We start from the raw sequence: 12,683 nt of genomic DNA on the forward strand, positions 1-12,683 counted from the left end.
CTTCAAGAGAAACATTAAACTATATGCTTATATTTACCCGCAATTCAGCTGCTCTATACAAGATTGTTCCTCTCAATTCCAGCATCTCATCATCGATAAACCATAACGGATTCCCAAAAGTGGTGGGAAGCATATCAAGATACCTGAACCAGACTTTAAATCCACATAAATAATAAATAAAAGAAAACTAAAAGAAAACAATCAAATATGTTAAGTACATACGGTTTCCACGAAAAATTCTTTCGGAGACGTTCCACAGTAAGAAATAAAATCATTAAAAACATATCATCAACTTCTCCTTCTTGAAACATCGCTCTACACTCTGCTCCAATTAAAGGATCTTGCAAATTTATCGAATTCAACTTTGGATTCTGTCAGGTCTACTTAGACTAAATAGCTCTAATGAACAAATCGCAAAAATTTAATAGAAAATCACACAGTAGTAACTATAAATGCAGTGTGGACAGAGGACTTAATGAAATTCTCTATTTGAACCAGAGATATTACCAGTTCGACAGTGTTTCTATCATACTCCCAAGCTGTTCTGGCCTCAAATCCCTCCCAGCAGCAAATTGGATCTTCCAGAACAAATAGTAAAGATTTTAATCAACGAAGAAAAATAAATTTAAAGGAAAATTCTTGAGAGGAAAGGACAGTAGACCTCAAAACATCTTCGTAGCTGATCCAACTTTCCTCTGACTATACCCTAACAAAAAGGTTGGGAAAATGAACAAAAATCAGCACACTTTCAGTATATTTGACCACCAAAGGAAGGTTCAAATAGCTGTAGAAATAACTGTGAACAATGCAGGGCCACTCTAAAAGTTAACCGTCCCAAAAAAATAAACATGAATGCAGAAACAACTGCAAAGTTCTTTCACATGCAACGCATTGCATAAAAATCATCCATTGGTTCCCAGGGCCTTTCAAGGTCGTTCTCGTAGCTAAAGCATTTCATAATAGAGTAAATACTAGGATAAAAATTAATAGAGAATTAAGCCGGGAGTCTACCCACCGCATACATGCACTCATTGATAAGAAAATCTTCAAGTTCACGAACATTGGTGACATCTAACTCCAGCATTAGTTGATCATATGGTAATACCTGGTCAAGATATTTAAATGGTAAATGAACTTGATGCAACCAACATTTACAACTTATAGTGCCATTGTCAGACAAAGGGTATATCCATTTCAGTTAGAAAGTGGAATAAAACAATTCATAAAGGCATTAAATTTTTTCAAGATATTCTAAAGACTTGGTTTCTTCACATTACGAAGTCAAAGTGGCACGTTCAATGAATATCAAAATAACTATAACCACTATAATGGAACGAGGTTGGAAACTATAGCATATTTAGATGATCAAATGCCCTCTTAACTCAACTACAATACCTTGTTCGTCTAAGCAAGTGTAAGGACAGTGAGTTGCTTAACTTGAGAACTTGATCAGGGACCAGTTGAGGAAGGCTGCCACTATTGCCTAATCCAATAGTTTAAGCAGCCAGAGTTGGTCACATTATGATGTGAATAATAACTATAACAACAATCAAAGACAGAAATAATCAAGAGGATTAATTAAGTGAAGGGTAACATTTAGAAGAGTAAAACTGGTAATCTTGAAGAGATTTACACGGTAGTGACAAATGTTTACTACTAATGATCTTCAAATTATCTCGAATAGAAAAAATACGGGTACAAGTGAAACAAGTGTATTGAAAACATCACAAACTTGTCACAAATAATAAAACACAGGTTTTCCAGCTTACTCTTGTAATCGCTCCATGTGCCATGGGCAAACAACCGAAGCACCTCCAGGTACACCGAGTTTTCAGTTCCGTCAAGCTGCAAAGGTATATAGGTTTCTTATAAATTATAAGTAAACTAAAGCATCAAACCAAAAGTGAAGCAATGAATAAAACTAAAACACCAGACTATATTGACAGAAAAAGAAATAGGAAGAAATGCTATTAAGCTATGTGCAGCAAAAAATAGCTGATGACGGCTTTTATTTCTCAGATTGAGGAAAGTAGGGGAAAGAAAATAAAAGAAACTGATAATGGAATAGTTCTTTACCTTAGCGACGGTGAGAACGGCAAGAATATCGGAGAAGGCGAAGAGTGAAGGATGAGACGTCGCTTCGACGATAACGGAAACAAGGGTCGTCCCCTTCTGAGCTGACGCTTGCTTAACGAAGTGATCGATGAACTCACCTTGCTTTTGCTCGATATCCATCTTAAAAACTCGAACCCCCGACCACAAACCAGGAGGGGGGAAAGAAAAAGGAAATGGAAATAATTTGAAGAATGTTACTGAAAACAAAACAAAAAACACGGAGAGAGAAGCTTTCAGGAAAATAAAGAAAGCAAGTTAGGGTTTTGGCATTGGAGAGAAAAGGAGAGAATGAAAGGAGTGCAAAACATTAGGCATGAACTGATTATGAGGGGAAGAAGCGGGAAAGGATGAAAATAATGGGGGAAATTAAAAGACGACTTTTACAGATAACACACAATTAAAAAGTGTACTCCGTGTTTTTGCAAATTTTTTGGATTATGACTATTAAATATGACACACATTATTGTAAGTCATAAATCATTCAGATTTTAAAAAACATGACATTTTTTTATGACACACATGTTTTGCAAGTCATAAATTAGCGTGTGTCATCGTTCATGTGTCATTAAAGGTATATTTTCTTGTAGTGATATAAGATAAGCTAGATGGGAAAGATACATATGCTTAAATAAAATTATGATATATGGGTTGTATGATAGAAATCTACGGAGTCATATTAGAAAGTTATAGGTATTATATGAACTGAATTAGGTAAATAGATTAGATTAGCATATAAATGAAATAATAGAAGTGATATATGTTTATAAGTATGACAGAGGTGATATAATCTAGGTGAATATCATAGAATGAGGTGTAAGCTATATATAATAAAGTTATTTTATACATATGATATAAGTTATTAATCAGGACATATGAGATATGAAAGGAGAAGAAGATGAATTATATGAATACACATTTAGATGATGAATGATGGACTATATGAATGTGAATATCTATATATATATATATATATAATATATATATATATATATATAATATATATATATTATATATATATATATATATATATATATATATATATATATAAGACATAAAAATAAGATATAAGCAATGTGACCAGAAATGTGAAATAGCATGAAAAGTTGATATGAACTACGTGATCTTTGAAAGTGATCTACGTGATTATACGTATATGTGATTCAACTTATGTGACATAATCTACGTGCTATGTGAAAGGGAACTACGTGTTTATGTGAAAATGTGAAATGACATAAATGATAATGCCCATGTTATGTGTCATGAGAGCAAGGGTATAGTTGGTATGCCAAGAGTCGAGGGTCTACGCGGTCCTTCGGGACATATATGTATTCTTTGGAACATGTGTGAGGTATTTTGAGACACATACTTGATCCTTGGCATATGTATATGATTCTTAAGGAATTTTCTACGTGGTCCTTAGGGACAACCTTATATGGCACTTCGGTACATTTCTACGCGGGACTACGGTGCAATTCTACGTGGCACTTCGGTGCATTTATACGAGTTGTGGTGACAGCATTAGTGCACAACCTCTTTAGACTCACATATCTATAGTTCTCACATGTGTACATGGGCTAATAAAGAAATAACAACAAACATATTACATGTGATTTGTATGTTTTTGTGATATGAATGGTATTATATTATTTATATGATGATATGTGGATTGTATGATTAAATGAGTCAAATGTTGGTTAAAATGCTAGGTATAAGAGGATATGTATTAAGTGATATAAACGACAATAATATTGATAATGAAATAAGGTTAAAGATGGAAATGATGAGTGATGAGTATATGTGTGTGTATATGTTCTTACATGTAATGATATATTGCATATGTGTTATAGGGATTTGTTACATGAATAAGGGTATGAGTGATAGCAGTAATTGTTCATGCATGATTACAAGCTATAGTTTATATTATATGTTTATTTGCCTCACTAAGTCATAGACTTAGCGTGTGATTGTTTCACACGTAGGTTACAGAAGTGAGAAGAGTAAAGGCAAAGTGGAGCAAGACAGGTCAGTTACTTCTTACCGAATATAAGATCAGAAAAGATGTTTTGAATTAGATGTACTTTTTACATTGAAAATAGTTGGCATGTAATTAATGTTTTGAATTGTATATGCTTTGATCGGTTTTGTAAAAACATTTAAGCTCTGAATAGTTTTGGAAATCTTTTGAATAAGTTACATGTATAAAAAAATTTAAATTACTCATTATTTTATACAAGTAAATGTTTTGAAAAGTCAATGTGACACCTCGGACTCGGATCCGGGTCGGGTACAGGTTGGGGGTGTTACAATAATCGTTTAGGTACCGATTTGAGCTATGATTGTTTTGTTAATAAATGGTAAACAGGAAAATAAGCTTACGAGCTTGTGGAATGAATGGAAAGTATATTGGTAAGAAACTTGATATCCAGTTATATCATGTTAATATATGGTAACATAGTTTGAATACAGGTAAAGTGATCATATTGCATTGAATATGGTTATTAATTTAAATTTATATGTTGCATTGCTTTAAATATTCAAATGATTGCCTCACTAAGTGTATACTTAGCGTGTGATGATTTTCACGCGTAGAGAAAAGGAGTAAGGAGTTGAGTTTGACACCATTCACCAAGGAAATATTTACATGTAACAATGATGGCATCCTATTGTGTTCTAAAAGTTTTGGCAGGCATGTACACGAGAATGAAATGTCTACAATTTCCTAATATAATTATTACTAAATATAATTAATAATGTGAATAAATATTATCATATTAAACTATGCTTAAAGAAAAAAAATTAATTTGGGTTTTAAATCATACGTGTTGGGCAATCTTATTTATTTTATGAAACATAACAGAACTTTCTATCACTACTTGAAACTAGTTTTGAATTGGTAACCAAAAATATTATATTATGATTTTTCTATGAATAATTATTTTATAATAATTGTTCAAGTTATTAAACTAGTGATATTTGAATGAAACCAAAGTTTTACTCAGTTCAATTAAAGAAATGTTATGAATTTCTGATGTGATATCTGTAACTCGTATTGATTCGTGTATACGGATTATGAGTGTTACATTTTGAGTGGGAGTCTGAATTAGAGCAGAAGGATATGGTCAATTTCTTTACGTTGATGTGTCACATCTCCATATCCGAAACATAAACATACTCCTCTTTAGCACTCTTTAGGAGGACAGGAGGACGTTTAGCATGGTATCTATAGTTCCAAACCTCTTAGATGTAGATGAACCTTCGGCTTCTCTTATTATCAAACCGATTCAATAAATCCTCCTTGGATACTCACCAACGTATATCAGTATATGAATGGTAGTTCACAAGAGCACACAAATTTATATATGATGTAAGTAGAAACGGACACAAGATTTTATGCTAAAGGGACAAACTTTGATTTTTAAAATTTCAGAAGGGACGAACTTAACTTATAAAATTTCAGGAGAGGCAAAAACAAATTTTTAATAAAAATATATAAAAGAAATTAAAATATATACTAATTTTAAATTTTCCGGGAGACAACTGCACCACCCGCCCTTCGGTCCGTCCATCCCTAGACGTAGGGGTTTCATTATCAAGAGTTAACACTTCTATACCAATTGTTAAGGGATCAATTGGATCACAAGTAGCTTTACAGCCACTTTTAAGAACTTTTAGGATCATGATTTATTTTATAAATAAAATAAATTTCTACTAATTTACTAAATATTTTAGAAGTTTCTTCCACAAATTGAATCTCAACATCTTCTAATATAATTTTGTCTTATTTTCTTTTCAAAAAAACTAGTGAGATTTTATCAAAAAATACGCTATAAATTTATATTTGCTCCATAAATCACATTGAAATATACAAAAATTGATAGATATGATTACAGTTAAAATTATTTTTGATTATTGATTTTGTCAATGTGAAATGTCTAGTTTCTCAGTGATTGTCATTTTCATGCTAAGTGGATTAGAGAAGGGTGTCCTCACTTCACTTATGTCACATTACTAATCTGTCAAATAACTCCATCTTCCTCCCAACCTTTATCCTATTCCTTTCTGTTTCTCTTTGTTCTTTCATCCTCATATTCCCATAATACATACATTTCCTTAATTTTTTCTAGTCTTCTCCTCCTTTTCTCTCTCATGGTTCGATTCTCTCATCGTGTCTCATATGTTCATTTTCTTCAGGTTCCCATTCATCTCTTTAACAAAATATAACTAACAACAAGTTCATTTAATCACTAATAATCTTCATTTTATGAATTTTATTCACCAAGTTTACTATTTCTTTTTTTTTTTTAAACAGCTGGTGGATTGGAGGTCGTCAGTTTGAAACCTCTCCCCGCGACAACACTGATCATGGCGACGAAGGTGTCGTCATCAACGATGATAACCCAATTCCCAACACCATAGAATGATATGCTAGCACTCCACTAGCTACGACCAAGCTCACCCCGGCCAGAATGGGAAGCCTAAGTCGGTACTTCCCTCTTTCCGATTCAGGCCAGAACTTTCCTAAAGAATAACTCAACTCAAGCCTCAACTAGAAAACTGTCTCGCCCGTTTAGCGGACAACAAACAGTGCTTGACTCGAGGAATAAGAGGGTGCTAAAATGGAACCGGGCATTCCTGTTGGCTCGTGCAATAGCCTTAGCCATCGACCCTCTCTTCTTTTATGCTTTGTCAATAGGCATAGGTGGTTGCTTTTTTTGTATATGTATAGTGGGACTGTTAGTTGATGTTTTTAGGGTTGTTGTTAGTGTTTTCTATTTTTAATTTATTTGTTATTTGAATTTAGGTGTGTTGCTAAAGTTTAGGAGCATGTTGTTAGTGGGTTATTAATTTTACTTTATTTAAATTATAAACATTGTTAAATAAAATTTGGGTGTTCAATTTTCTTCATCAATTAAGTTTTATTTTCGTTAAAATACTGGTATTAGAGCTTTTTCTTAATGGATCTGTGTTAATGCTCATTTTTGATTGCTCCACCAATATTTGATGAAGACAATTATCATATTTGAACATTACACATGGAGACTTACTTGGAGGTTGTAGATGTATGGGAAGTATTAGAAGTAGGGACGGCAACGGGCCGGGTATTGGTCTCCCCGTCTCCGTCCCCGTTTAAAAAACCCGTCCCCGCTTAAAAAACCGTGAGGATTTAAACGGGGATCCCCATCAGGTAATCGGGGAAAACCGCGGGGAAACGAGTATCCCTGTTTAGCATAAACGGGTATTTAAACGGGTATCGGGTCGGGTATATATATTTAAATTAAATATATAAATATTATATATATTTTTAAAATTAAATTAAATTTATTAATATTATATATATATAAAATAATTATTTTTAATATTTATCGGACTGGGTATCGGGCCGGGTATCGGGCTGGGTATCGGGCCAGGTAATCGGGGCGAGGATTACCAAACCCGTCCCCGTCCCCGTTTAGCATAAATGGTTTTTCTCCATTCCCGTCCCCATCCCCGTTTATCATCCCCGAACTCGACCCGTTTAATTCGGTTTTCGATTTTCTCCGTCGGGTTCGGGTTTTTTTGCCATCCCTAATTAGAAGAAGACTATGAGATTCCTACATTTTTAACCAACCATACCATTGCACATATCAAAGCACAAAAATAAAAGAAAACAATGAAACCAAAGGAAAAAACATGATTTTTTTTAGTATCACCAACTATTTTCACCTGAATTATGTCTCTAAAGTCAGTAAAGGAGATATGAGATTATCTCAAGATTAAGTGCAAGGGAGATAAAAAAATTTATGGGATGCAAGTGTCAAATATTGTACATGATTTTGAGTTGTAGAATATGTAAGAGACTAAGGCAATCAATGAGTATTCTGACAGTCTCATTAGTATAGCCAATAAGGTTAGAATGCTAGGATCATTTCTAGCATATTCAAGGATTGTGCAAAAAATCCTCATAACAGTATCTGCATGGTTTGAGGCTATCATCACCCACCTTAAAGAACATGAAAGATATGTCAAAGATTACTTTGGCGGAACTCTTAAGTGCTTTGCAAGCACAAAAGCAAAGGTGCTTAATAAGGCAAGAAAGGGTCTTTAGAGGTGATCTATCGATTAAGCATCAAGATGGTGGAAAGAATATGAGGCTAAAGAACAAAAAATTTCATGTTGAAAGTGGAGAAAACTATACATTTGAGAACAAAATTAAAATTGGAAATATACCACATGAGTAAAGAAGAATTATCCTTCATGTCAACATTACAACAAGAAAGGTCACATTTTCTTCAAGTGCTAAAGAATACCATATGCAAAGTCCAACAAATGTAACCAAATGAGACATGATGATGTTATTTGCAATTATAAAAGCCAACAACAATAAGATGAAGAACAAGTGATGGATTAAAAAGAAGAAGATCAACTTTTCGATGCAACTTGTTTCACTAGTATTGAAACAAGTGAAAGATGGCTCATTGATAGTGGTTGCACTAATCATATGACACATTAAAAAGAATTGTTCAAATAATTGAAGAGTATCGAGTCCAAGAAGGTCAGAATTGGGAACGATGAATACATTGCAGTAAAAGGAAAAAGAATCGTAGCCATTACAAGCTATCCATGTACCAAGTTTATAACTAATGTTATTTTTGTAGTTGATATTGATCAAAATCTACATAGTGTTGGTCAATTAGTAGAGAAGAGATTCAAAGTGAAATTCATGGATAATGCATCTGTAGACATTATATTTTGTCCGAGTTTATATATATATACACAGAGGTTTTGTCCTTAATTAAATTATAGGTCTTAATTTTAATTGTTAAAGGATCAATAGTTGTTAATGTTGATTATGTTTTAGAAATTGTTAATTATGCTTTAGTAATTGTTAATATTGAGTATGTTTTAGTAATTGCTAATGTTGATTATGTTTTAGTAATTGCTAATGTTGATTATGTTTTAGTAGTTAATATTGATTATGTTTAATTTGAATTTTATAATTGGTATTATTATGTTAAACATATGTAAAATAATTAATTATATATTTATACTCTTTTATTTATTTTTATTTTTTATAGGTTATAAGAAAAATCTCAAATATAATCCAAAACTCAGGCCCAATATTACAAGATTAAAAGCCCTAATTACAAACAGGCAAGGACCCAGCTAATGGCCCAAAGACAAATCACACAGCCCAAGGAACCAGCCCAAATAAATTAACCCAACACAATTAGTGTTTCCACCTTATCACCCAGTCGCTAGATGCTTCCAGCCGTTGGATCTACCCTTGATCCAACAGCCCAGATGGAAGAGATCCTAGGGTTTAATCATAACCTTAGGATTGTGTACAGCCGTCGCCTAGCCTACTACCACTATCGAGTAGCTATGCCGCCATTTCCCACTCCTGCTATTGTCACCATTGACTGTTCCTGTTGTGCCATCGACCGCCATCACCTCGGCCAACCAACAACATACGTCAACTAGTCAAAAGAGACCAAAAAATTAGTAAATTTTTTTTTATGAATTTTTATTCAGATAAAAACAAAAAGGATCAAATCTAAGAGTATCAATCACAAAAAATAGGGCATCATACCCTATCCCCTCAACGATGCAAAATTCAGACTCCAAATACAACCTGCAACACCAGATTCAAATAAAAGGGGAAATGAGAGCCATTTCAAGGGATTCGAAAAAAAACAGAGAAAACCAAATAGGAGATCAAACCAGAAAATAAAAAAAACAAAAGAGCGAAAAAATATGCCTTCCAATCTGAACCACATGACCTCACCAACATTAAGAGAACACCATAAAGGTAATCATTTTTTTCGGGTTTAGGAATTTAAGAGAGCTTGAATGGGATTTAATGTTAGATTGGTGTAAGGTTTGAAAAAGGGAGTGATAGGTAAAAAAAGAAGATCATTGGACCTTCACCGACGCCGATTAGGCGGTGCCCGAAGAGAAATTTTGAATATCTCAGTTGATAACAAAAAGAGAGATGGTGGGGAAAAAGGGGAAAATAATCGGATGGAAGGGGAGAGGATTAGGGTTTAGTTGATGTTATAATATAGTATATAAATAACCCAAAATGACGTCGTTTAACTCTCTCCTCTTCACAGGGGAAATTGCACTTTTGGCCACTTGACCTTTGTAGTCTTTTGTTATAGTCCTTAAATGCAATGGTGAATTTCTGATTTTAAGACTAATGTTTCCATATTTATATTTAAGACATTATTCTTTAGTTATATATTATGGTTTAATTTCCGATTTGCTTGGTTAATTTAAAAAAGATTTCATTTTAGTCTTTTTAAATTATTTGTGTATTTACGGGTAAATTTTTTACTTTACCCATTAGTTTGAAATTTGTTTCATTTCAGTCATGTTGTTTGTTATAGGCTTAAAATTGTTTTATTTACACTTCAAGCCACTATAATTTTGTTCCATATTTATTTTGATCATCCTTTATGTTTAGTTATAAAATGAAATATTAATGTTAAATGTCTCGTTAGCTCCCTGTTATTTTTTTTTTATTATTTTGATTTAGTCCCTAGAGTGTTTTACGTGTTTGATTAACAGAAATCTTATTTATGTTTGTTTTTATGTTGTTGCTTTTATTATATATATATGTGTGTGTGTGTATATTTGTTTTTGTTTTTTTTTTGTTGAAAATTGTTGTAAATATTCATATTAACAAAAAGAATTTTTTTTATGTGTCAATACTTAATAATTGTTTTAAAATTATCTGATATTATTTGTTAATTATTTGACTAACCTAGGGAAAAAATCTAAACACCTGGGTGCCCTTCCGAGGGTTATTCAAATAAAATAAATTTTTAAATTATAATATATTGCTTATTAAGTTAATTAAATAAATATTTTTTATTTTATTTTCATTTTAAATAATTTTTATGTATATTAGTTTTTTTTTTTTTACATATTACATTTTTACATAATTATTTAACAAATACAATTGTTCGTTATTTATTGATTTTCTCATGCGTTTATTTATGCATCTTTGTTTAGTTATTTTGTTTATTTATCCATGTTTATTGCTATTATATTTTAATGAAATTGAATTCATCTTCCATATATTGTCTATTACAATTACATCTATATGCCATGTTTTTGTTTTTCAGTTTTCTAAAATATTCAAAGGCAATATTGTCTTGCTTCGTGGGTTAATGAGATTAAGTTTAACATAATTGGATTTCAATTTCTGTTAATCCACGTAGCAAGGGAACATCTATCTCAATTAATACCGAGTGAATTAAATGATTTAATAGAGTTAAATATTTAAAAAAAAAAGAAAGTAAAATCCACTCTTTTCAAAATTCATAGAAATAGAAAGGATTATGACTTAAATCTTGAGCTCAAATAAGTAAGATTCTGTCATTTTAGGAAACATATATTCGAGGGTACCAATTTCGGGCGTTGTGGGGGTGTTCACCCTTTCCCACGCATAATCGACTTTTGGATCCATAAAACGAATTTCTGGTAATAAGTATACCAATTTTTGTCTTAAAAATGATTTTTCATAAAATTGTTTTAAAAGACGTTTCTCGGTATTCAACCTACCTAATCCAAAGGTTAATGGCTACTCCAAATTTTAAATTAAATAAAATTCACATTTTCCAAATTTTAAATTATATTGTTTTAAAAGTCATAATTATTTTTAAATTTAATTTTTTTTCATTTTTTTCAAAAAATGGTTATGAAAACATGTGTGATAGAGGATGCTAAAAGATAGAAGATGTTCGATGTTAAGATGATAGAATTAAGTTTCCCTCAATCCAATCCAAGAGGAGCAATCAACTTTTCTAATCAAAGAAAGCCTCGAAATTTTGTGAAGAATTTGTCATTGAGCATCAGTTAACAGCTTCCTATACGCCACATCAAAATGGAGTTAGTGAAAGGTGAAACAAATACATCTTAGAAATGACTAGATGTGTATTGCATGAAAATAATTTACCCAAAAAATTCTGGGTAGCGGCAACTCATACATTAGTTTTCCTACATAATAGACTGCCTACAAAAGTATTCAAGGATTAAACACTTTATGAGGCTTGTTATAGTCATAAAACATATTTACATTTTCTCAAAATATTTGGTTGTTTGTGCTTCAATCACGTTCCACAGATCAAAAGAGATAAGTTAGATAATAGGGCACTTATATGAGTCTTTATCGACTATAGCAATATTGTAAAAACTTATAAAACTTTCCAACTGCATAATGGGAAAACGGTTATAAGCATAAATGTTCATTTTTGTGGAAGAAGAGTGAAATTAGGATGAGAAAAATGGCTAAACTACTATAGATTTAAAGCTTATTTCAATAATAGATGAAAATATAAATTGACTGAATGAGTTGGTAAATAAAGCTCCAACAGGGGTACTAGATTGCTAACTGATATATATATATATATATTTATGTAAACTTGTATATTTTTTTATGGAAATGAAAGACATAAAATTAGTGGCTCCAATGAAGGATGAATTGTTCATAATTGAGAAGAACAAAACATGGGAGTTAGTTAATCAACTCCAAGATAAAAAAAAAGTGATTAAAGTCAAATGGGTGTACAAAACCAAGCTTA

The 12,683-nt window shown here is 32.0% G+C and overlaps 1 pseudogene; it reads right to left on the reverse strand.

Moving 5' to 3' along the window:
- Window positions 1–503: 503 nt before the first annotated feature.
- On the reverse strand, window positions 504–2,384 carry LOC120195663 (annotated as a pseudogene).
- Between the last annotated feature and the right edge of the window lie 10,299 nt (window positions 2,385–12,683).

This window comes from Hibiscus syriacus, unplaced genomic scaffold (genome assembly GCF_006381635.1).
Source record: "Hibiscus syriacus cultivar Baekdansim isolate YM2019G1 unplaced genomic scaffold, ASM638163v2 tig00117017_pilon, whole genome shotgun sequence".
Taxonomy (NCBI): Eukaryota; Viridiplantae; Streptophyta; class Magnoliopsida; order Malvales; family Malvaceae; genus Hibiscus; species Hibiscus syriacus.